Source organism: Antechinus flavipes, chromosome 2 (assembly GCF_016432865.1).
Source record: "Antechinus flavipes isolate AdamAnt ecotype Samford, QLD, Australia chromosome 2, AdamAnt_v2, whole genome shotgun sequence".
NCBI classification, from domain to species: Eukaryota; Metazoa; Chordata; class Mammalia; order Dasyuromorphia; family Dasyuridae; genus Antechinus; species Antechinus flavipes.
The window spans coordinates 247,608,449-247,636,047 of record NC_067399.1 but is presented as its reverse complement, the minus strand read 5'-3'; positions in this window follow the sequence as shown (position 1 = coordinate 247,636,047).

Sequence of the window (27,599 nt, the reverse complement as noted above, 5' to 3'; positions counted from 1 at the left end):
TTTATTTTCCTCACATTAACATCCTTGAGGCTTAGAGGCATGAAATGTTGCTCAAGGTCACAGAATTAATAATAATGAGTGGTAGAGCCAAGATTTAAACATATAGTCTTCTGATTGGGAGTTAATTTTTTTAAATTTTGTTTTGTAAAACTAGATCTCCCTATCTTGGCCAGACTAGAAGCACAGTGCCTATTCATGGCTTCATCCTACTCTAATTAGCTCAAAAACTTTTGACTTGATCTATTTGATACTGATCAATTTACCTCTCCATATGCAACCTGTTGCTACCATCATTCCAAGAAATGGTAATATGATAAATCAAGAACTTACTATATTAATGCCAAATTTAGCATGGGTACCAGATCAGCATACCCCATTGCAGTTTGGTAAGCCCAAGAGATCCACTAATCTCAGCCTTCCCAGTAGCAGGGATTATAGGTAAATGCTACCATGTGCTATTGCAGTGTGATTGTGCACTAATACACCAATTCTTTAAAATTTCTCACAAGTGATTATTCGACCTTGAATCAAACACCTCTAGTGACTGGAGAACTCATTTTAGGACTGATAGAAGAAAAACTTTTTTTTTTTTCCTTATGTTGAGTCATGGTCTGCCTCCCAGTAACTTCCATCCATTGATCTGAGCTCTCCTCCAACATCAATCAGAAGATGTCTGTTCCCTTTCTTCAGGGATAGCCCTTTAAATGTTTAAAGATAGTCCTTGCAATATAATTGAAAAATCACTGACTGGACCCAGAGGACAGGTTCAAATCCTACCTCTGATATCTATTGTCTGTGTCAATTTGAACAAGTCACAACCTACCTGTTCTTAAGTTTTCTCATCTGTAAAATGAAAGGATTAAGTTAGAGGCTCTATTTAAATGCTCTTCCCCTATACTTCAAAGCCTTCTCTCCTTCGGTGAAAACATTTTGAGTTCCTTCAGGAAGACACATCAAATAACATAGTTTCTTGACTTTTCACCATTCTGAAGGTCACCCTTTTGTGGACGCTTCAGATTATTATCTTCTCTCCTAAATTTGACACCCAAAACTATAATGCCATCATATTTCAGACACCATGTTTCTATTAGTAAAGCCTAAAATTGTCTTAGGTTTTTGTTTTGGCTGCCAATAATAATCACAGCTAACATTTATATAGCATTTTAAGATATTCAAAGCACTTTACAAATATTATTAGTTCATATGGTTCTTACATCAACCCTAGGAATTTGATGCTATTATTATCCCCATTTTATAAATGAGGAATCCATTGAGAAGGGGTAAAGCAATATGCCCAATATCAAATACCTATTAGATATCTGAGAATGGATTCCACTTCAAATATTTTATATATTATAAAATAATATATATATTAGATGGCATATATTATGCCATCTAACCACCAATGTTGCACATCCTGAGTCAAAAGTCAAAGGGAAGAATCTTTAAGTCTGGATAACTGAGAGAATGGTAAAATCACAATTCTTCCTTTTCAACCTAAAGTTCAATGCAACAAGCATTTTTAAGATCTACTATGTTTGCCCCTGATCTCAAATACCTTAAAATCTAAATAGGGGAAATGCATGTAGTGAAAGTAAAGAATCATAAAATTATAGATCTAAAGTTGGAAGGGACCTCAAAGGTGATCTTAGTGAAATCCCTCATTTACAGATAAGAAAACTGAGGCACAGAGATACCCTTTGACCCAGCAGTATTTCTACTGGGCTTGTATCCCAAAGAGATATTAAAGGAGTGAAAGGGACCCACATGTGCAAAAATGTTTGTGGCAGCCCTTTTTGTAGTGGCTAGAAACTGGAAACTGGGTGGATGCTCATTAATTGGAGAATGGCTGAATAAGTTATGGTATATGGATGTTATGGAATATTATTCTTTAAGGAACGATCAGCAGGAAGATTTTACAGAGATCTGGAGCGAGTTACATGAACTGATGCTGAGTGAAATGAGCAGAACCAGAATTTCATTGTACACAGCAATGGCAGGATTATATGATAATCAATTCTGATGGATGTGGCTCTTCTCAACAATGAGGCAATCCAGGCCAGTTCCATTAATCTTGTGATGATGAGAACTATCTACACCCAGAGAGAGTACTCTGGGAACTGAGTGTGGATCACAACATAGCATTCTCACTTCTTTTGTTGTTTGCTTGAATTTTATTTTCTCTCTTATTTTTTCCTTCTTGATCTGATTCTTCTTGTGCTGCAAGATAATTGTATAGATACATATGCTGATATTTTTATCATGTTTAACATATATTGGATTACTTGCCATCTAGGGGAAGGGGGTAGAGGGAAGGGAGAAAATTGGAACACAAGGTTTTGCAAAGGTCATTGGTGAAAAATTATCCTTGCATATGTTTTGCAAATAAAAAGTTTCAATTTAAAAAAAGAAAAAAAAAAAGATCACACACATAGTTAGAGCCAAAATTAGGATTTAAACTCAGGTCCTATGATGGTAGAACCTGTGATCTTTCCATTGTACCACACTGTTTCCCAGTAACTATGATACAAATTCAAACACTTCACAAATACCTATTCCAATTTGTCATAGTGGCTCTTGGAGCATGGCATGTGGATCTTGAAGGCTATGCCAACAGAATTTAAGGTCTGGCAGGATCTACCATATTGGCAAAGTTTCAAATGTGGTCCCAGGAGCAAATTGAACTTAACTGGGAACTTACTTAGCCAAACACAGAGAGGCTTATTATCAATCAGCTAATCACTTGGCAATGAATTCTTTGGTCATAACTACAAATTAAACGTCATTGGCTGGGTAAGGACAGACACCTGGATAGTTAGCAGACATGATTTCATCAGCACAAGAAATTCCCAATTTGGGAATTCTGTCTACCAACACCATCACAAATATCCTGACCTTTTTTAAAGGTTCTAGAGCAGATTTTAAACGTTTTTTGCATTATGGGACTCCTTTGGCAGCCCAGGAAATACTATGTATCCATTCTTAGAATAATTTTTAAATACATAAAGTAAAATAAATAGAATTACAAAGAAAACCAATTAGAGTGAAAATTTAAATTTAAATTTTTTTCTGATTCAGGGTCACAGAATGCCTAAAATCTATTCATGAACCTCAAGTTAAGAGTCCCTATTCTAGAAAAGTACCTAATGCAATTAGATGAAATAATTTAACTAGGATTAGGCAGGAATTTGAATTCAGGTCATCTTGACTCCTAGCCCCGCACTCTTTCCTCTGAACCAGACTGACTCAATAGGAACAAAATACTCTAGGCAATTTGAGGGGAAGGCAGGAAACTATTCAGTTGCTGGGACCAGAGAAGCTTCACAGAGGGGGGTGGCACCTAAATGGAGCTTCTGAGGAAGAGAAAGATTCACTAAGTTTCTTTCCTTGGAGCTACTCCACATTGACCAAACATCAAAAAAGCCTCCAACACTAGGGAAACATTATTGTTCGGGGACTGGATATTGATTGCCATTTCTGTAGGGAAAAATCTCAATGGGAAGTCCTTTGAACATGGGATGGCTTTGTTCTACAACTCCATGGACCACGGCTCTTTTTGTAAGATGTCAATGGTCATTGTCTTCAGGCATGCTTTAGTGGGAAAGAAGCATTCAGGAGCTATTACATGGATATAAGCATTTAATGAGAAATTTTCACAATTGGAATTCAGAAGTCACACAAAGCAAAAAGTTGCCTACACAATATTTTCTGGGAATTTCATGGAGATTTTAGGAAAGTAAAAAACAATGGTCTGATTCCATTGTGGTTTGTGAGCATTAATTATATATTTGAAGGGCTAAAGATGGGAACATAAACTAGATTTGTGAAGGTTTTTTTAATTAATATATAGAATTCTAGAATGAGGAATTTCCTTCTATCAATGCAGATCAAGACATTCTATGCAACTTACATAATCTTAAAAGAGTTATCCAGAACAGCTAAATGTATCAGAAAAAGGACTTTTAAAAAGATATATGGGGGGTGGCAGATCTTCCTATCACTTGCACAGGAACATCGAGATGTGCACTGTTTCTGCTTCCTCCCGCTCTCAAAATTTCAGGAAGCAGTTATTTGATTTATCCTGCCCAGCTAATTGTCCAAGGGAAAGCCTAGAGGGAAGAAGGAAGATCAGAAAATGAGATGCTCTCCCTGAGCTTTCCAACCCATTCAGAAGTTTTTATACAGAACATAATATCTCAGGCACTGAGGAAGAGGATGTCATAGATGATCTTGAACTTTGATACAATGAAAAGATTACTGACTCTAGAATCAGGGGACTTAGATTCAAATTCTGCCCATGATGATTTTTTAAAAATTATTTTATTAAAACTTTTTATTTACAAAACATATGTATGGGTAATTTTTCAACATTGAACCTTGCAAAACTTTCTCTTCCAAATTTTCCCTTCCTTTCCTCTACCTCTTCCCCTAGATGGCAAGTAGTCCAATACATGTTAAATATGTTAAAATAAGTGTTAAATCCAATATATGCATATATATATATACATATTTATATACAATTATCTTGCTGCACAAGAAAAATTGGATCAAGAAGGAAAAAAACCTGAGAAAGAAAACAAAAGGCAAGTAAACATCAACATAAAGAGTAAAAATGCCACATTGTGGTCTACCCTCAGTTCCTACAGCCCTCTCTCTGGGTGTATATGTCTTTCTTCATCACTGAACAATTGGAACTGGTTTGAATCATCTCATTGTTGAAGAGAGCCCGTCCAACAGAATTGATCATCATGATGATTTCTTAAAAAGTATTTTTGACTGCCTGACTGGATAATCTCTAAGGTCCCTTCTCTTCTAATATTTGTCAATGTTTTAGTAGAAATCTGAGATAAATGAAGTTGGAGGGAGTGCATTTCCTGAATCACTTTAGCTTTTTCTACATAAAAATACACCAAAATATCTTTCTCAAATCTTCTGATACAAAACGTGTGTGTTTTACCACCACCACTATCCAAACTACAGGTAACACCTCCACAACCCTTAGGACTAGGTCTAAGTACACTGGTTGCCAATATTTTCTTGTAGAACTTATTTAAGCTTTCTGATTCTTTGATACTGTTGAGAAGACTTAGCACATACCTTTCCTCAGAGGTCCATCTTTTGCTGAAGTCTACATCTACCATTGCCTTTACCTGGGTCTGACCAAAGACCCAAATTGAATTCCTTCCTATAACAAGATGGGCTTACTTAGAAACAACAACAACAACCTTTTCACATGTAATTCCTCTCTCCTGGTTTTCCATGTTCTCATCCCTCATGTCCCACAAATGTGAGATGGGCTCCTTGCCCTAGAAATATGATGATTCCATCAGTGTGGATAGCAATAAATAACTCATTTGGACCTGGAATGTGGTATTCTGTGGTCTGATGGAATTCTCCAGGAATGTCTGGATAATACTGGTACATTCCCTGCTCTTTGCTCTGAGTAATGCCAATCATTTCTCTGTCAGACATCCTCCCAAGAAACATGTTTGAACAAAAAGTGAGCCTTTGGGTGAAGTCAAGTAAATGCTGATGACCCTTAATGGACTGTTCTCATGTGCTCTTGCTAGATGATCTGCCCATTCTTTCAATAAAAACCAAACCACACATATGGTTTCTCTCTTTCCAAAACAATTTTTTAAAAGCATGAACATGAAAACCTTCACCTTTCAAAGAAATAGCATGCACAGTCAGAACTCCTGTTTTTGAATCCTATCTCTAATACTATCTATGTGACTTTAGGTATCACTTAACCCCTCAGAATCAATTTCCTTATCTACAAAATAAAAAACTAGTCCATAGTTCCCTTCCTAGATTACATCTGTGATCCTGTGATTCTTCCTTAAGCCTAATGTATGTGAGGTTGGGCTGAAAATATTGAAGTGTTTATTTATTGGGTGAATTAGGACTAATATCTACCAAGTTTTCCTTTTACCTTCTCCCCACTACAGACATAGGTTAGGCTAGTTAGGATAGAGGAAAGTGATTCAATACTCAGATTGTACTTCCCTTGGTAATCTCTAATCCTAATGATATGGCTTTCTAATCATATAAATTAGGGCATTTAAGACTTGGTAGATATCTCAAGACTATTTGAATTATTTCATCCTGAACTGTTAAAGGGACATGTTTTTATATGGAGTTGAAAACTACCTTTCCTACATGAGCTAAGTCCTGAAATATCCTGTTTCTATGTTATAGTTAAGTAAATCTCATTTGTTTGACTGTAGAATGATCTATGAGTGCTCAATTCATCCCAACTTCAAATATGAATTAATATGGTAATAGTCTGAGTCAGGTCTGCCCCTAACATGAAGTAATTTTTGTACTTTTAAATGACTACATTTTAATATAATTTTCTTTTTTATTATAAATTTAAGAATCAACAAGTATGAATATTTAATTATACAAAGAACAGAAAAGAAAATTTCATAGGAGACTATAAACTGTACTATCTGATTTAAAAAGAGTAGACTAAGTTAAATACAGCAACAACAAAAGTATCCTACTCAATGTGAACAAATTTGGTTAACCACATAAAATTCTTCTCTGATTCAAGAGGGTATAGAGGTTGCCCCAGATTCATAGAGACTCTAATAGTAGAGTAAAATTAAGTCAATTGGTCAAATTAAGCTCTCACAGATTTTACCACGCTGGAAAAGCTTTGAAAGAGACTTAGTCATATAATAGAAATGTATTTAGGTAGCCTAGCTTCAAAAGCTGGTTCCACTAACTCTGAACTTGAAAAACTCCCTTAACTTGTTAAGGCCTCTGTTTCCTCGTTTATAAAATATGGGATTTGGACTAACTGATTCCTACTTTTATCTCTGGCTTCTTTGTTAGTCTCTGTCCCGGGAATTACTAAGCACCTCCACTCCTCTTCTATATGTGATAACTAATGATTTTTATATCCATCTTGGTAGGTCTGCTTTAAAACAATTTTTTATCTTTTTAAAAGTCATTTTATTAAATCTATTTTGATATCTAAGTGCTGTTGGGAAAAGTCACCTCTCTTCTCTGAACCTCATTCTCCTCTAAAATAAAGAAATTGGGCTAGATAACTTATAAGCTCCCTTCTAACTTTAAATTGGTGAATCTATTATAAGTTTTGCAAGATTCCAGTTAAATGTGTATTTTACTATAAATAATCATGCTCAACTCTGGATAGAACCTATTATTATAATGAAACTTAGGATATAAAAATTCAAATTTTTAAAAACCATATTCTTAACAAAATATTCACTTTCTAAATCAGCAGCAGTAGGGAGAAAATATCCTCTTCCCAAATAGGACTTAACCACTTAACCTAGAAAGAATGAAGAATATGGGGCAATAAGAGAAAGAAGAAATTGGAAGTAGAAACAAAAAGGAGAAACTGAGAGATCAAAGTAATTACTATAGGCAGAAGAGGATTCAAATTGAAACTTCCTGCCAAAGCTAATTTTTCAGGTCCTAAGAAAAGTTTCAAAAAAGATGTCTATTTTCCTATAGTCTTATCTCTATTTACCTATCCAGTAACAAACAAGGTACCATACTCTTTATTCCTTCTTTTACTTTGTTCTATTTTCCCAAAACATCTTATTTTGTTTTTCTTTAACTTCCATCATAAAAATTAGAGATTATTAGCTAGACATTCACAAAAAAAAGTGAAATTAGGGCAGAAAGCCAAATCTTTGACTTCCAAGAATTTTCCTACCTGGGGGCTTTGAGCTTTTGTGATTAAATTAATAATTATTTGAATATAAATCCATAAAATAGAAAAAAGTACCACATATACTACCCCTGAGAGGGAAAAACTGAACTAATTATTATGCCAAAGAGAGGATAATCAACCCTCCAGAGAGAAAGGAGATGGTAAGGCTGGTGACAGTAGAAAAATATATCCACATACCATGTGGAAATAAGAAAGACCTGGGAAGGAATCATCCAGCTCTTTTCCAATAAGAGCAGACAGGATAGAATCTCAAATGGACCATTCTACCTCCACAGAGAAATGTACTGGTTTTACACATTCAAAAGACCATGCAAAGTTTCCCCCATGATATGATGTAGAAAAATAACACAAATCAGCAAAAGTATGAAATCTTTTGCACTTTCTACATGAGCTGTTTTCAGAACTATTATCTGAGAGACCTAGTTACAGCTTAAAGCTGAGGCATCAGAGGACATTAGTGAAGCTGTCCAAATTTTAGTCACCTAAAATACTGTTCTTTTCTAGCAAAGAACAAATTCTCAATCCAAGCTCACATAGTCTAGTCTAGGGGCAGAGCAAGAGCATGTGTCATATTGCAAGCAATGTCCCCTCCTCCTGCTTCCTTTATTGTTCCTTTTTGAAGATTTTTGGAAGGTAGTATAGCTTAGTAGAAAGGACTCTAAACTTGGAGTCCTTAAACACGAATTTAGATCCTAACTAAAATGATTGCTATGTAGGTGTTTATGAGCCAGTCATTTAACCACTCAGCCTCAGTTGGCTCATGTGTAAAATGAAATTGTAATTCTTATCTCACAAAGTTGCCACAAGATCAAATAAGATTACTTATTCAAAACCTTTTGTGAGCTTTAAAATAGTATAAATAACCATGTGCAAATTATGTAAAACGAGTTTTGATTTTGATGGGCTTCAGTCTGTGACAGCACTATAGCATGGATATTTCTATTGATACTAGTCTGACTCATAGTATCTTACTTGGACCACAAGAAGGCATATGAAGATTGTTTCCTTATCTTTAATTTTCTGTCGTTTAAACACTAAATTTCATGACACACATGCATTAATTTATCTCTTTTGTTATATTTTAAATTCTATGGTATGTAAGAGTAGATGCAATTTTTAAAAAGTGCCAAAGTTGTAGCTCTGAAAGATCATAATTCAATGACAATTACAAATGTAACAGCAACTGTTCATGTGGAAAGTCTAGTGTTTCAAGAATCATTGTAAACTCAGTGAAACAGTTAGTTGCAATGAAGTACAAACAAAAAAGAGACAAAAAGAAATAACACTAAGAACTTACAACTATTGCTTCAAAACAGTCTATTTAATCTTCAATAAACAAGCAAAGTCTTACAGAGAAACTTGAAAGATTTAAGAGCTGTTACTGATTATAGTGTGCTATGGGCTTTTCAAAGTTCAAAAAACAATATGAGGACCAGTAGAAAACAACAACAACAACAACAACAAAAAACCCTGCCAACCATTTGTATGAAGAAAAAAATTGTTATTGGAAAGATGGCAGAAAGACTAGAATTCTGCAGATTAGGAAAAGTTTTTTTTTTAACTAACAAAGCTCACATTTTCATTCATGAATATATCAAAACTATAACCCAAAGAAATCCAAATATACCTGTAAGATCTAGACATATTAATTAAGTTTTTTTTCAATCTAATCAATAAATGTTTTCTTTTTCTTTTAATGTGACCAAAAGCTTTGCCCTCATTGAAGGAATGATAGCCTCTAATAAGTATATGTTAAACTGAGAAATAGAATTGTTTCAGAACTACAGAAATTTTCAGTTAAAGATGGAAACTGCAACATGATCTACAATGTCCACACATTACAAAAGTTGAAGAACTTTATACAAGAGATGGGGACATTCTTCAATGACCTTGAAACCCAGTTGATTTAAGCCCCATTGAAAATCTGTGAGCTTTAATGAAGACTAGATTTGGGGAAATAGACTATTCATCAGTTATTCTTAGTATTCAATGTGTTAAATATTATTTTCTAATGAAAAATTAAAGATTATTTAATAAAATTTTGGGCAATCAGTATTAAGGCATGAAAATCAAATAATTACAGCAAAGAAAGACATATTATAAATAAAAAGTTTCTTAAACATGTAAAAAGCTGTAAGATTTATAGTTTAAATCAATAAATTTTATTATTTTACTTGGTCCAAGAAATTTGAACATCACTATCCACATCTCAGCTGTCACTGCCTCTGTTAGGATTAGAGAGTCTCCATCTTTAAGTAGGGTAACTCTGAGAGGGAGACAAGACTGAAAACTGTTCCCTTACTTTTCTTAAGCAGCATTTTACCAGTGATCATTTATCATTCATTCCAATGGTTTTGCTGTCTGCTTTGTGATGAAGGGTTTGATTGATAGTTTTCCAAATAACTTGAAGCCAAAATATAATTTACTTCTCTTGGAGCTGATATACTTTCTTTCTCCAATCATATTTCAAAAAGGATAGTTTCCCTGGCTTTTTCTTTTTTTTCTATGACCTGCTTTACCCAAAACATGCACTATTGATCAATTCCAGCCTCATACCTTTTTGCCCTAGGGAAGAAAAACAGCTTATTCTTCTTAAGGCTAGCAAGTATTTATTATATTAAGCATGATCAAGATTTTACATTTGGGCTGAATTTATTTTCTTTTAATATTTTCTAGGAGACATTTCTTCCTGTTTTCCTATTTTCTTTCTTGGTGATGTATTGGCTGCTAACCATGAAACACTAATATATTGAGAGTATCAGAATTATATAAAATCCAAAGGTTAATGGTGGACCTGTGGAGACTGCAGTATGCCAGTAATAACTGACAAGGATACTAGGACCATCACAGAAAAGTATGTGTGGCCTTTACCCAGGTGGAAGTTAATGAGAGGAGTAACTATGGGGCAGACATTTGATTACTTTTTGTGTGACCACAGGGAACTATTTAGATCTAGAAGCAGATCATATTGTCCCTGGAGACTCCAAAGATTTTGTAGAACCAAACAGCTACAAAGAACAAAAGAACTAGCCAGATAAAAACAATCACATAACCAGGAAAGACACTTCAGATGGACAGTTGAGTCAGGAAGCATGGGGACCACAAACCAAGGGAGCTAAGGTATATCACTAAGAGGTAATAACAGTAAAAGTAGCAGGAGGGGAGTGAGCAAAAAGAATTCAGTAGAAAGCAGGTAAGTACCTAGAAGAAGCTATTCATTCATTCAGGCTTTCAAGTCTATTCACTAACAGACCATGACTAAATGCTAGAAAATGAAGAAAGGCTGACAGTGACTGAACATTAGGTAAATAGGACCTTCCCAGAAAAGCCCTATTGTGTTACTCTTCTTAAGTTATTGCAATCTTAACAAATTTATTCTTTGTTTTATTGTTTTGTAAGTCTCTGCTTATAAACAAACAGAGAATAAAGGCCTTAGATGGACACAAGCCACATTTCTGATGATCCAGAAAATCTATAAACCAATAATTTTGGCACTTATGTCAAGCAATACCAACTGGAGCAAGAAGCATGAAATATGCCCTCAAATCAACTATTCTATTAATGTAGTAAATAATACTTCAAGAAAGAATTAAAACAAATTCAGATGGATAGGGAAGGATAATTTCTCTAGTAGCTTAGGGAGAAGATCAGTTAGAGGGAATTTCAGACATGCTCTAATCCAAGCCATTTTGAGTTCTTTACGTTTTCTACTCCACAAGAAAAGACTTAAAGCTTCCTTACATAGTATATAAGAGTGAAGAGGTTGCCAAATTGCTATTCATCTCTGCTCCTGGAAAGGAGGAAATAAAGGGAAAAACCAGGTAGTAGACAGGTCAAATGGATTGGATATTTCTTCTTGTAGTTGAGAAAGAGAAGGAAGAAGGGAGCAGGTTGAGATCTACTGTTACCACAGCTGACTAGAGTGAAAAAAATATCTTCTGTACTCATTGGGCAGCTTCCCTTACTTCCTTCTTCTCTTCAGCAATTCATTTGTTATATTATAAATTATATATAAAAATTATAGATATAAAATTATATATATATATGTATATAAAATTATATGTATATAAATGTATAAATTTCCTGCCCTAGGACAAAGCCATATATGGCCCCAGCTCTAGACATGGTTGTGATTCCCAGGGGAATGACCCAAAGAACAAATTATTGTTGAAGCCATCTATTGAACCCAGTCTATGTAAGCTCAATTTGATGCCACAAATTACATGGGCAAAAAGTTTATTAAATATATCCTCTTAGAAATGTATAATTGGAAAAGGAGATAAACTAGTTTTGTAGTGAGAACAAGGGAAAACAGATGGACAGATAACACAAATCTTACACTGGTACCCATGAAAAGTTAAAACATCTAAAGGAAGACCTCCAGAATGTTGATTTGACAGAGGATTTATGAGAATAAATGGGAGGAAAGGGAAAGGAATAAGCATTTATATAGTTCCTACTATGTGCCAGGCACTGTGCTAAGGGTTTTATGATTAATATCTCATTTGATTCTCAACAACCATGCAAATTAAGTGATAGTTATTATTCTTATTTTACAGATGAGGAAACTGAAGCAAACAGAGAATTAGTGACTTGCTTAGGTTCACATAGCAATCTCAGGTGTCCTCTCTCCCTTTCATTCTTGGAAGAGAGATAAACATATCAGTGCCAGGTTTAATGTGGAAACACAGCTAAATATCTAGGGTCAAATTTTAATTCAGGGTTTTTTTTTTTTGATTCTAGGTTTATACTGTACTCTGTGTAGTGTACCACTTAGCTGCCTCATGACATGGATATAAATTCCACAAAATGAGAAAGCATGAAAGGATTATAATTCATAACTCATTCCATCAGAGAGTCTCTCTTCTTTTAAGAGTTTATCACTGAGATTCACATAAAGAAAAGTTTAGATGGCATAATTGTTGTGGAATTAATGACTTTTCTATTAATAATCTTCTTCCTGTTCACCCACATTAAATAGGCAATTCCACTTACCTCCTTAATTCCTCTTTTTCAAAGTGTAAATGTCACAGTGCTTCTATCTTCTCTTAAAACTCTTTGGATACAGGTTAATTCACATCAGTTCAAGGGTTACTAGAGAAATTGGCCTTATAAAAAAAGGAAGATAAGGTCCTATAATACAAGTATTTCTAAAACCACGGAAAGAGGTGTAGATCTCACAATGTGTCTGATCTGTACCTGGAGACTCCTAGGCCTATGTCCTATTCTGATTGGCAGATCATTTCTGACTCGGGCAGCTTGCTCCTCCTTAAGCAATCTAGTGTTTATCTCTCCTTTCCCAGTTCTGAAAAAATATCAGTTTGTTCCAGACTTAATGTGGACTCCTGGTTGGAAAGTACAAGCTCAAGAGATCCACCAACTTCTGTCTTCTGACAAAAGAAATCATAAGTATGGGCCACAATACCTAGCTATTAGGAAGGACTTTCAGAAGAGAAAGATTGGAGGAAGATATACAGTAAAGTGGCAACTATGTCACACATCCCTAGAAAAGCTCTCAGATGTTTACAATCCTCCCTTAGAAGATATTAGTTCAAGATAGGTAAAACAACAAGATAATTCTACAACTATAGATGGGCCAAGCTTACAAAGAGAGATAAACATCATTGGCAATAGACTTCAGCAATTTGTTACTTTGCTAGGGCTTATACATAATTCCTCCACTAAGGTCCAAGTTTGAACCCTTCTTGTGGCTTGGATAGGAGCCTGATTTCTCAGAGACTCTGACTATAATATAGGAGTTAGGGCTTCAGGCAAGGATCTGACAGGCTGAAAAGGCTTGACCACTCTGACAACAGTCTGTTTATTGTCCAAAGCTAACTCAGCTAAGTACAGAGAAGCCCATCACCTAAAGATAGATACTTTAAACCTTGCTAACTCCTGAAAACTAGGTCCACTGAAGCATTACAAGGTACACTGGTGGGCAGAATACCTGTACCAATAAATTGTTGATTGTCCTTAGTTTTGAAGAGGACTAATGACATCACAAGATGATGTCTTGACTCATCTGTTAGATTTTTTTATTAAATCTTTTTATTTTCAAAACATATGCATAGAAAATTTTCAATATTCACCCTTGCAAAACCTTGTGTTCCAATTTTTTTCCTCATTTTCCCCCACTCCCTTCCCTAGATAGCAAGTAATCCAATATATGTTAAATATGTGCAATTCTATACATATTTCCACAATCATCATGCTGCACAACTCAAATCAAAAGGGAAAAAATGAGAAAAAAAAAACAAAATGCAAGCAAACAACAATAAAAATTTGAAAATACTATGTTGTGATCCACATTTAGTCCCCAGTCTTCTCTCTGGGTACAGATAGCTCTCTTTAGCACAAGACCATTGGAACTGGCCTGATCATCTCGCTGCTGAAAAAAAGCCACGTCCATTAGAACTGATCATCATATAATCTTGCTTATAATCTTGTTGTTGCTGGGTACAGTGATCTCTTGGTTCTGCTCATTTCACTCAGCATCAGTTCATGTAAGTCTCTCCAGGCCTTTCTGAAATCATCCTGCTGGTCATTTCTTACATAACAATAATATTCCATAATATTCATATACCACAATTTATTCAGTCATTCTCCAATTGATGGGCATCCACTCAGTTCCCAGTTTCTAGCCACTACAAAAAGGGCTGCCACAAACATTCTTGCACATACAGGTCCCTTTCTTTCCTTTATGATCTCTTTTGGATATAAGCCTAGTAGAGAGACTGCTGGATCAAAGGGTATGCATAGTTTGATAGCCCTTTGGGCATAGTTTCAGATTACTCTCTAGAATGGTAGGATCAGTTCAAAACTATACCAATGATGTATTAATGTCCCAGTTTTTCCACATCCCCTCCATTATTTATCATTATCTTTTCCTGTCATCTTAGCCAATCTGAGTTGTCTTAATTTCTCTGATCCCATAGTAATTTAGAGCATTTTTACATATAACTAGAAATGGTTTTAACTTCATCAGAAAATTGTCTGGTCATATCTTTTAACTATTTATCAATTGGAGAATGGCTTGAATTCTTATAAATTTGAGTCAATTCTCTATCTATTTTAGAAATGAGGCCTTTACAGCAGTTCATAGAACCTACACAAAAATGAGGACATAAAGACCTCAAAATTAAATGCAGGAAGGCAGAAATAGTAAATGTTTGCTTTTCAGATCATGATGCAATAAAGACTACATTCAACAAAAAGTTAGGGGTAAATAGACCAAAAAGTAATTGGAAACTAAACAATCTCATCTTAAAAAATGATTGGGTGAAACAGCAAATTATAAATACAATTAATAATTTCATTCAAGATAATGATGAGACATCATATCAAAATTGTGGGATGCAGCCAAAGCAGTAATAAGGGGAAATTTTATATCTTTAGAGGCTTACTTGAATAAAACAGAGAAAGAAATGAGGCCTTTATCAAAACCCTTGGATGTAAAATTTTTTTCCCAGTTTTCTACTTCCCTTCTAATCTTGTCTGCATTTTACCTGTTAGGGTTAAGTGAGGCAAAAATGCACAAAGCCCTCAGACTCACTCTTTTTTTCATGATCATCAAAATCCAGGAGCAAAATAAAAATCAGGGTGACTGGCACTGGCCCAGGATGCAGTGAATACCCTTATTGTCTGATATCTGCTTTGAGTCTCCATGGTGCCATCTTCAGCTGCCTTTATGGCCATTGAAATAAAATTGTTCTCATTGGCCAATTCTGCAAGAGAAATTCTTCATATGTTTGAGTGTATACCCTCTTCTAACTCACCAAGAGTTAAATTACCCTCAACCTAGTTTATAAAGCCCATCTGCAGAGACACTTTTGCTAGGATGTGGCTGCTGTACATGTTCCAGCTTCTTGAGGTCACAGGTGAGAGTTGGGTCACAGGTGGACACCAAAGATGGAGAAGCAACCCTGAAAAGGGCTCAGCAAGCTCACACAATAGAGGTACCAATCCATCAATGATGGACAGAATCAGCTACACCCAGAGAAAGAACAATGGAAAATGAATGTGGATTACTTGAATTTTTGTTTTTCTTCCCAGGTTATTTTTACCTTCTGAATCTGATTTTTCTTGTGCAATAAGAGAACTGTATGGATCTGCACACATATATTGCATCTAAGATATACTTTTAACATGTTTAACATGTATGAGACTACCTGCCAATAAGGGGTGAGGATGGGATGGAGGGAGAGAAGGGAAAAGCTGGAAGAGAAGTGAGTGTAAAGGACAATATTGAAAAATTACCTATGCATATGTTGTTAATAAAAAGCTATAATAATAAAAAATTGAGGTACCAATCCTTCCTAAGCACCCCTTACACTCCACCAACAAATTAATGCTCAAACTATTGAGTTGTGCTTGTATTAGAAAGGTATAATGTTTGTTTTGTTTGAATTACATTTTATCTAAATGTTTCCACTTGCTTTCTGACAAAAATGGCAACCCTTTCCTTTAGCTTAAGTAAGAGAATTTTTTGGCAAATCCTATGCCTCGTTAAATCTCTTTCCTAAAACTACTGGGTTCAATTCTGGATGTCACAGTCTAGGAAGGACATTAATGAGCTGAAAAGTTTCCAGAGGAAGGTAACCAGGATTGTGAAGGATCTTGACCATGTGTTCTATGAAGATCAGCAGAGCTGAGGGTCCTTAGTCTAGAAAAAAAGGAGACCCAGAGATAAAATGGGGAATGATAGCTGTCTTCAGTCTATAAGCTGTCATATAGAATGATCAGACTAATATTCTACCTAGCCTTAGAAGGCCGAATGAGGAACAATTGTTGGAATGGGAAAAGAAACATGATGCTTTGAAATGTGGTAGATGCCCTTACCTTGAAGATTTCTAGTTTTGGCTAAATAACAGCTTCTTGGCTATGTTGTGTTGGGGATTCCTTTCAGCTGGCACCCAGATCACCACTGAGGTCCTTTTCAACTCTTAAGTGTCATTATTATGCAAGGTATTATCTATGGGGAGGAATATTGGTTAATTTTTTATATTACATTTTACCTAAATGTTCCCACTTGCTTCCTGCCAAAGATGCCACTCCTTGGCCACCAATTTTCTTAGGAAAAGTAAAGGCATCTGTTGTCAGAGAGAAAAACATTCATTATTGATGGGAAAGAATGCTGGACTTAGAATGAAATGCTTTAGATTTAAATTCTACCTCTCTGCACACTTGTAAACAAGTCACCTCGAGTAAACAAGTTAGTCTCACTGGACCTCAGTTCTTTTATAAAATGAAGCAACACAGTGATGTCTAACAACCTCTCCAGATCTAAATCTATGAGGAAGCTGAGTAATATAATGGAATAAATACCCAATACTGAGTTCTGAATCTATCCTCAGATATCCTTAGATATGTGACCCTGAGACACTCAATTAACCTCTATTTATCTCAGTTTCCTCATTTGTAAAATAGGAAGAATAGTATCTATTTCCCAGAGTTGTTGGGAGAATAAAGAAGATGATACTTGTAAATCACTTAGTACAGTATATAAATTTTGATTATTTTTATTATTACCTGATTCAAATCCAGCCTAAGGCTTTTGGGAGGATCAAATAAGATAATAATTGTAAGGTATTTATGATAGTGCCTGGCACATAATAAGCATTATATAAAAGTTAGCTATGAAGACACAAAATGAAAAGAAGACATCAACATCAAAACAGCTAAAAGCAAAGCCTCAATGAGGAAAAAAAGTGAATTGGACAACAAGAATTAACAAGAATTACTAGGAGCATTCTCTTCTCCTCCCTCCCCTCCCCATTTAAAAATAAAATAAGAGAGGTAGGAGGAAAATTGGAAAAAGAAATGAGAATGATGCAAGAAAATTATGAGAGGATAGTTAAATCTAGGCAAAAGAGGCAGAGAATGAAAATAACAGAACTGACCAAATGGGAAAAAAAGTCATAAAAATTCAGTGAAGAAAAGAACTCCTAAAAAGCAAAATTGGTCAAATGGACAAGCAGATACAAAAATTTACTGAGTAAAGTCATTCAATAAAATTTAGAATGGAGCAGGGCAGCTAGGTGATACAATTAATAGAGCACTGGTTCTATAATTGATGGAGTCGAGGTAACAATTGCTAGCTCGAAATAAATATGGACATATTCACAATGGCCATTCTCTTTGGCAAAAGGCAAGTTTATTTAGGGGAAAAGATTATAGACAAAAATAAGAGGCAAAATAGGCACCAGGAGTGGCAAATATAAGATAAAGTTGGGAGAACATATTGTTAGCAAGGAAAAAGCAAGTTTCCCAGGGGAACAGTTAAAGGGGAAAGGAGGGAAATATTTCATGAGGTGTGAATAAGACATTGATTAACAGGTTAGCTACATTAAGGAGTTTAGCAGACTAACCAAATTAGCTAGAATAAGGAGAAAGATACCATTGGAGGAAGAGAGAATAACCTCATTGTGGGCTTAGCCCTGAAAACTTAGCCAAGACTTTCATCATAATCTGATCATTCATAGGGGAAATATAGCTTTAGGGGTTCCTCAGGTATAAAAGCATGAACTCAAGAGGAAGGATCAAAAAGCCAGGAAGTTTGAAGGTGGAGGAATCAAAGAGTCAAATGGAATGCATCTGGCAGACAGGGTCTCAGATCTATCTAAAGATATGCTAATCAGTATCTCAAAGGTTATTTAAAGATGCAGAGAGATTTGAGGAATAAAATAAAGATTTTCCACCTCCCAATCACTCTATAAAAATAGGATACTATTATTAGAATTGTTATATAATTAGATGGACTTCTTCCTGATGGGAAAAGATAGTTCATATCATAATCAGGAGGACTTGAGTTCAAATCCAGTCTCAGAGATTTAATAGCTGTGTGACCCTGGACAAATCACTTAATCCCAGTTGCCTCAAAAAAAAATTATAATTGGACAAATAACAGTTAATAACTCCATAATGAATCAAGAAACAACAAAACAAAGTCTAAAGAATGAAAAAATGAAAAAAATGAACTATTTCACTGGAAAAATGACTGATCTAGGAGAGGTAATATAAGAATATTGGATTACCTGAAAGCTATGATTTAAGAAAAAATAATGTATTTATTTCAAGAAAATATCAAGAAAATTGCCCTGATATTCTAGAACTAGAAAATAAAATAGAAATTGAAAGAATCCAACAATAACATGCTGAAAGAGATTCCAAATGAAAACTCCCAGGAATAGTACCACCAGGTTCTAGAGTTCTCGGGTAAAAAAAGACCTACAAATAGTGAGAAAGAAACAATTAAAATATCATGGAATCACAGCTAGAATCACATAAGATTTAGCAGTCTCTATGTTAGTGGAGCAGAGAGAGCTTAGATTATAATATTCCAGAAAGCAAATGAGCTACAATTCTAATCAAGAATCACCTACCCAGCAAAACTAAGTATAATCCTTCAGAGGAAAATGTATATTTAATGAAATAGATGACTTTCAGTCATATTCCAGAAGGCAAATGAGCTACAATTCTAATCAAGATTCACCTACCCAGCAAAACTAAGTATAATCCTTCAGAGAAAAATGTATATTTAATGAAATAGATGACTTTCAATCATTCCTGATGAAAAGAGTAGATCTGGATAGAAAAATTGACCTTCAAATTCATTCTTATTTACTTCATTCTCATTGGAATTGGTTCAAAGAGAGAATAACTTACTCAGATGGGTATAGAAATTTATCTTAATGAATATTAATGCAAAATTTTTAAATAAAATACTAGCAAGGAGATTGCACAATATGTCATAAAGATCATGGGCTATAACTAAATGGAATTTATACCAGGAGTGCAAACCTGGTCCCATATTAGGAAAACTGGTAATGTAATTGGTCATATCAATAAAAAAATGACAAAAATCATATGATTATCTCAATAAATTTAATAAGTTATACTTATAACTGTTAAAAGCATAGGAATAAATAGGACTTTCCTTAAAATTATAAGTAGAACCTATCTAAAAGCATCAGCAAGCATTATCGTAAAGGGAATAAGCTAGAAGCCTTCTCAAAAACATCAGAGCTGGAGCAATGATGCCCATTATTATCATTATTATTCAGTGTTGCACTAGAAATGCTAGTTTTAACAATGAGAAGAAAAAATAGACAAAAATAGAATAGGTAATGAGAAAACCAAACTATTACTCTCTGCAGACAATTTGATGATATAGTATATCCCAGATGATATAGAGACACCCAGAAAATCAACTAAAAAAACTAGTTAAAACAACTAATAACTTTAATGAAATTGCAGGATATTAAGTAAACACATAAATCATTAGTTTTTCTATATATTACCAACAAAATCCAACAGGAAGAGAAAAAAAGAAAGATTTCATTTGAAATAATTGCCAAACAGAACCAGGAACTATATGAAAACAATTACAAAAAACTTTCTGCATAAATAAAGATATCTAATAATTAGAGAAATGTTAATTTCTCATGGGTAGGCTAAGTCAATATAATAAAAATGATAATTGTACTTAAACTAGTTAATTTATTTAGTGCCTTACTAATTAAGCTACCAAAATTATTTTATACAATTAGAAAAAGCAATATCAAAATTCATCTGGAAAAACAAAAAGTCAAAAATATCAAGGGAATTAATAATGACAGGTGATTACTGGCTAAGAAATTGCGTAGATCAGTGGAATAGATTGTACACAAGTAGTAAATGACCATTGTAATCTAGTGTTTGATAAATATAAAGATCCAAATTTTTTGGATAAGAACTCGTTTACCAAAAATTACTGGGAAAACTGATAAGTAGTTTGGCAGAAACTAGACATAGACCAGCATATCACACTGTACACCAAGAGAGGGTGAAAAGAGATACATGATTTAGATATAAAAGGTGATATCATAAGCAAACTAAGGAAGTGCAGAAAATCTTACTATAAATCTATGGAAGACTTTATGATCAAGCGAGATAAAGAGAATCATAAGAATTAAAATGGATAATTTCTATTGTACTAAATTAAAAAGATTTTACAGAGATAAAACTAAGGAAGTCAAGAAAAGGAAAGAAGGAAACTGGAGGGGAAGACTGAATTTCATAGGAAATTTCTCTGGATAAAGATCTAATTATTTAAATATGTAGAGAACTGGGTTTAATTTATAAGAATGAGTCATTCTCCAATTGGCAAATGGTCAAAGTATGTAAATAGGCAATTTTCAGGACAAATCAAAGCTTTCTCTAATCATATAAAATGCTCTAAATCACTATTCATTAAAAAAATACAAATTAAAACAACTATGAGATACTATTTCCTATCTATCAGTTTTATTAACATAATAGACAAGGAAAATGACAAATGTTAGAGGGAGTGTGGAAAAATTAGAATACTAATGCACAGTTGGTGAAGTTGCCAAAAATTATGGAGAACAATTTGGAATTATGTCCAAAGGCATAACAATAAAATTATGCTTATATATCTTTTGACCAAGCAATACCACTACTCAGTAGGTATGAATCTCTACACTTAAAACAAAAGAGTTTATGTCAATAGTCTCAATCATCTCAATAAAGTATGAGGAATGGGATAGAATTGAGAGTGCAAAGAGAAGGTTTAGAACACAGAACATATCAAAAAGCCAACAATAAAAGAATAAAAGGAATGTTAAGCAACATCAGAATCTAGTAAGTATAAAATAGCACAATGTTGTAATGGCCTTGGTTAGTATAATTTCATTAGCAGAACTCTTTTGTTTGGGAAAAGGATTGGAGAGGTCTAGCAATGCAGTTGCCACTGGAAATCAATAAAATGGGCACAATAGAAGGACAAGGAGTCATGGGATTAAAACAATAAAATCATCACTAAAATGATCAAGATTAAGAAATAAGGAGAAGTAAAACCAGAGTATCAGTGATGGACTGAGAAAAAAAGGGGGGCAAAATAAGGAATTATATGGGGGGGAACTACATTATAAGATAGGAAGTTCAGAAATAAGCAAGAGAGTAGATTAATGTGGTGGAAGAACTGGACGTTGTGACCAAAAAGGAGAATTTCAAATGCATATTGATAGTGGTTCAGAATTTATTTAGTAAAATTCTGTCTTCATCTGTAAAGTAAAAATAATAGTATAGGCCGTATAATAGTATAACTTCTGTTACAAGGATCAGAGACTAAATATTGGAATGGAACAAGTCCTCGATTTTAATTCAGTAGAGATGGGTTCAAATTCTGGTTATATCACCTATCAGTAATGTTATCTCTCAGGAAAGTCATTTAACTTCTTTGAGTCTTAGTTTTCTCATCTGTAAAATGGATTGAAAAATGCTTGAGAAATCTATTTTGGACTAGTCATTTTTCAAGATTAAGAGATAGGCAACCAAGAGCTATGCTGGTACTAGGTCACTGGACTTCCAGCCCATTGGGTAGATGGAAATGAAGAGATCAAAGTGAGGAAAGAGAGCATTCCAGACATGGTGACAGGTAATAAAAAAGGATTTGGTAAAAAATGGAGCACAATTTGCAAGGAATAATAAAAATATCAATACCACAAAGAGGGATTTTATAGTTAGATGGAAATTTCCCTGTGAAGGGATTTTTTTTAAATAGCTGGAGAGGAAAAGGGATGAGAATGAAAAAGGAACCTAACTAGATAAAAGAGAGGAAAGAATGAATGCTGTAAAAAGGAAATGGTAGGAAAAATAAGAGAAATAGTAATATCATCCCTATAATAATATCTCTAACTCATTTGCATCAGCTATACATACGAACATAACATGAAGAATTTGAAAAGCAATGAAAATCTCAAGTGAAGCACTGAAAATAAAAGATATCTATTGAATTAACTAGGCAGTTTGCTCATTAATTTCATCAAATGTTTTTGATACTTCAAAAGCACCAATTATAACTCCTTTGTAAGAGTTGTGGTCAAAACAAATTTATTATTGGCCTAAATTCCAGTGTTACCTTCTCCATCCTTAGTCAGGTTGGTCTTAGAATACAAGATATCACCATGCCCACAATCAAAGTTTTCCAGATAGAGAGAACTTAGAATAGCTTAAGATTCACTGATACAACGACTAAGAATGCAGAGTCCTTTCTTTATCATGAGATTTTGACAGAGGATGTTGACAAAGTCTCCTCAAGTTAAAAGAGGTAGGTCAACATTACAGAGGGAACATACCATTCAGTTCTTTTACATCTCAAGATAGCCCATATTCATCATCAAATTTTACAAATGAGGATACTGAGATACAGAGAAATTAAAAGATTAGACAATTAGCTTGGGGCAATTAGGTTGTGCAATGAATAGAATACTGGTCATGGAGTCAGGAAGATTCATCTTCCTGAGTTCAAATCTGACCTCAGACATGTAGCAGCTGAATAACTCAACCCTATTTGTCCTAATTTCCTCATCTGTAAAATGAATTAGAGGAAGGAAATAACAAACCATTTCAGTATATTTGCTAAGAAAACTCGAAATGAGATCATAAAGTACCTGTCCTAGACCTCCTTTCCCAAATTAACTAATCAGAGATATTTTTAGGTACAAAGAGAAAGCATTTATTTAGTCTCTACAGGAAGAGACCCAGATACACACCTGGGAGCTATCTCAGCTCCCACCATGTACTGTGGAACCTGACCAGCTTCTGGCTTGTCAGGGATAAAAAGTAAAAGACCCAAGCCTTTTCATTAGATAGATGAAAAGGACATAATCATCCTTGACCAATGCTCACCAATGTTGTCTGCATCCACAGATCATGTCACTTCCTGAGAGTCTGACCTTTAGAGACTACATGAGTCTCTACATGCAGGCAACGCAGGGTTCAAGACCTCATCTTTGGGCTCTAGGAATAGGGATCATGTAACTTAGTCTCAAACTGAGAAAACATCCAATCAGTCCCATTCATCCCTGTACATCAATTTCCTCAATTATAAAATGAAAAGGTTATACCTAAGGATCTACAAAGTCCCTTCCAATTCTAAATCTATGGTATTGTTCCAGCCTGCCTTCTGACCCTCACATTTTTGAAAGTGTGAGTTTAATCAAATCAAAATTTCAAAGATTTTAAAGAGACACAGGGGTAAAGAAAAGATAACTCAATGCACTCAAATCATTTACAAAGACTAAGGGAATCCTAGCTAAATATGTACCTGCTTTCTTACTTTGTGCAGATTTTCTCCACAGGAATCTGACAGGATTAGTGGTCTGACATTCTGGAAGGGTGTGGGAGAGTAGGAGATTGCCATGAGCTGGTATTTTGACAAATTAACTAGAGTCAAAACAACACAGCATGTCCATACATGCATACTCTATGTAGGTGAGGGTAGTCTGCACCACTATTTCTCCTCAAGGATGTGTGTGCTCCTCAAGACTCAATATTCCAATTTGTGTTGAGACTTCAGATTTCTGAAGTCCCATTCCAAGGAATGAGAGAAATGCCTACTTCTTTTTGTCTTAAAAAAAAAAAAAAGGAAAGAAAGATGATTGATTTGCAAAATGGACACAGCCCCCTTTTCACTTAGTAACTTCTCTCCTACTCAAATAGTCTTCTTCCAAGTTCAAGACCAAAGAAACCCAAGCCAAGTTCCAACAAGGCTTGAAACTTCATGTGTAGCATTACATGACTTGGTGCCACTCAAACAAGGGTGGATATTTTGGCAAGTTTACAAACCTCAGCAAATAAGCAAAATCTTCAAAGAAAACATGTGTGAGCAAGAATCAATGGAATTGGGCAACCTAAGAAGGTTGTAGCCCATGGCTGAACAGTTTCATTATGTAAAAGGCTACAGAGCTACCCCAAAATATTTCAGTTCACAAAAAGAACTTTAAAATCTCATTAAATTTGCAAAAATTCCTTCACAAAGTATTCGTTGAATTCCTACTACTTACTGAGTACCTGAGAATACAGTTTAGTAACCAAGAAGGATGGTTCCTGCCCTCAAGAAATTTGGAGTCTATTTGGAAACATAAGACTCACAAAAATAGAAGAATTAGAAAGTAATGAATTGCTAAATCATATTGTTCAAAATAAGTACAAGAGCAGTATGAAAAAAGGGGGAAGTTGCCATGGACCAGAGAGATTGGTGGTAAAGATAAAGTTCAAGCTTGATTTCAAAAGATTTTAACCACATTAAAGTATGAGAAAGGCATTTAATAAGATAAGCCAAGGCAAACGGATAATATTAAACACTAGATGATGGGAAAGATAAGGACACCAATTTGACTAGAGATGAGTATAGAGGACATTATTACTTTAAGCCATGGAAAGCAAATCCATTAATAAATATCAGCCCATCTAAGGTCTTAGTAAAATAAACTTGCAGCTACATTTTTGTGCTACTTAGTAAGATAAATTACAATGACAATTAAGATTCCTAGTCAGAAACAAAACTGAAATGTTTTCTTTTGAACCTCTAAATGTTCCAAGAGTTATAGCTCTTGAGAGTGTGAGAATTCTATTTCTCTAATGCCACATGGAACTTCTTATTGTTGAGGTCTTTGTGAAATTGTGATAACAAGTTCTAAAACAGCTAACCTAGAAGTTATGAACTTGGAGTTCATAATTTGGTTTTAAAAAATATTTTGATAATTATATGTCAATCACATTGGTTTCTTTATAGTCCCATGAATTTATTTAAAAACATTATTCTGAGAAGGGTTCCAAACACTGATTCACTAGGCTAACAGAGGGAACCATTACACAAAAGAAATGTTAAGAACCACTACAGTAGGATTCAAAAAAATGGTCAGAGACCGGTATAAAAAGATAAATCTCTAAAACTATTCATACTTTGATTAAAGGGAACTTGATCATTAGAACCAGAGCCAGGTTTATCTCAATTTAAACTACTCTTTTCTGAGACCATCATTGCCAACATCAGACTGAGTCTTTCATTTTAATTAGCTTTTACATGGAAACAAGAATACTTTAGAGCAAGTCAGTCAAGAATTCCAATCTGGCTTCAACCATGTCTTTTATATTTTTTATTTCATAGATAGCTCTAGTTGGCTAAATGGACAGAGCAGGGGACCTGGAGTCAGGGAGGCTTGAATTTATATCCAATCTCAAACACTTACTAGTTGTATGACGTAGGGTAAGTCACATAACCTCTGTCTGCCTCAGTTTCTTCAACTCTAAAATGAGGAAAATGAAACCACTTACTTCCTATAGTTGCTGCAAAAATAAAAGGAAATATGTAAAGCCTTTGCAAACTATTATTATATGCTAAATTCTAGAAGGCAAAAGCTGATATTTCTAAGAACTTTATTACTTAATCAATCAATCAATAAACATTTATTAATGTTTACTATGTGTACTATGTGTAAGTCATTGTGCTAAGTGTTAGGATACAAAAAAAAAAAGCATTTCTGCCCTCAAGGAGTTTACAATCTAATGAGGGAGATAAAATGCTAATTGATGAGGTCTTCAATGTTAAATGTGGTTAGCAGAGGAATTGAAAAAAATTAATCCCATAGGTAAGCAGGAAGAACATTCTGATAATGGACCTCAGTTTAGTTTCTCAGTCCCAACCTCTAAAGAAGAAATTCAAGTCATATCAAGATCTTGACACTAAATTTTCATTATAAAATAACTTTTGGCCCATGGCTTTGCTGCTATCTTTTATTGGGTCTGCCCATCACCACCACACTCTGCCTTATGGTGTCTTTATCCTTACCTCTCTCTCCAGTGCCACATGGTATCTCCCCTAACTCCACTGTGCTTCCTTACCCCGTTTTTCCTCCTTACATATAACTCTTTTAGGCTGCTAAGTCCCTTCTAGGAGTTAGCCTGCCAACTAAGGGCATGTCCCAACCTTATGGGATTCTCCCTTTCTACTGAGTAATTGTGAGTTCCACTGAGAAACTTGTCTTTCATATGCTCTCCCAACTCTATTTCATATTTATCATTCCCAGTTTCTATTGTATCCCTTCATTTTGTCACAATTATAACCCTAAGTCTAGACACTTGAAGGATAGGCTGATAAAGAACTTAGAAAGAATTACACAATCTGTAGCTATGAAGTGGTCTTTATAATTCCTCTTTTATTAAAATTCATTATAATTACCCAGGCTGATTCCCAGGTAGTGTGGGGCTGTGTCCTGGGCTCTGGAAATAGAGATCTGTAGAGCCACTGCCTTTGATATAGTTATTAGAGCTGGAGGGGAAGCCACAAGTGGCCACTTGTACCTACATATTCGCACCCACAGATCTGTAAGCACGAAAGAGACTAGGACCCTTTTGTATCCTTTTTGATGTTGCATCTGTGTCATCATGGGTTTGAGTTTCTGACTTCCCATGCTCCAGGGAGTGATAGAGAGGTTTTGAAACATCTATGATTTCCCATTCTAGAATGTTTCCTCTAGGATATCTGCCCTGTCCTTATCTTTGAAAAGTGAAGAAAAGATGGGCAATCTACATAAAAGTTTTGAAGGAGATGAATTTTGGTTTCTGGTTCTCAGTTTCCTGATTCTATACTTTTCTTCATTTTCCTTCGACCTTCTTACCTTCTTCCCCCAGAGTCTTCAGGAGGAATTTTTGTCCCTCTTCCTCCCCCCCAAAAAAAAAAATTTCTTGGGGGAATAAAGGGAGGAAGAAAAGAAGATAATTCTTCAGGTATAATAATTACATATGGGACAATCCATCCCCCCATAGAGCAAGGGTCTAATATAATCTTGACAAGCTATAAAATTGAATTGAATCTGATCAGATGGGATTTCAAGGGGATTATTGTAAAGTTTTATACCTAAGTTCCAAAAAATCAGTTCAACATAGTTAGACAGCAATTTGTGTGAAAAGTATGAGTAGATGGTAAGTGACAATATGAGTCAACAATATAATGTGGCAATTAAAAAAAAATTAGTGTGGTCTTGGACTACATTAAAGGAAGCATAGATTCCAGGCAAAAGGAGTTGATGTGTTACTG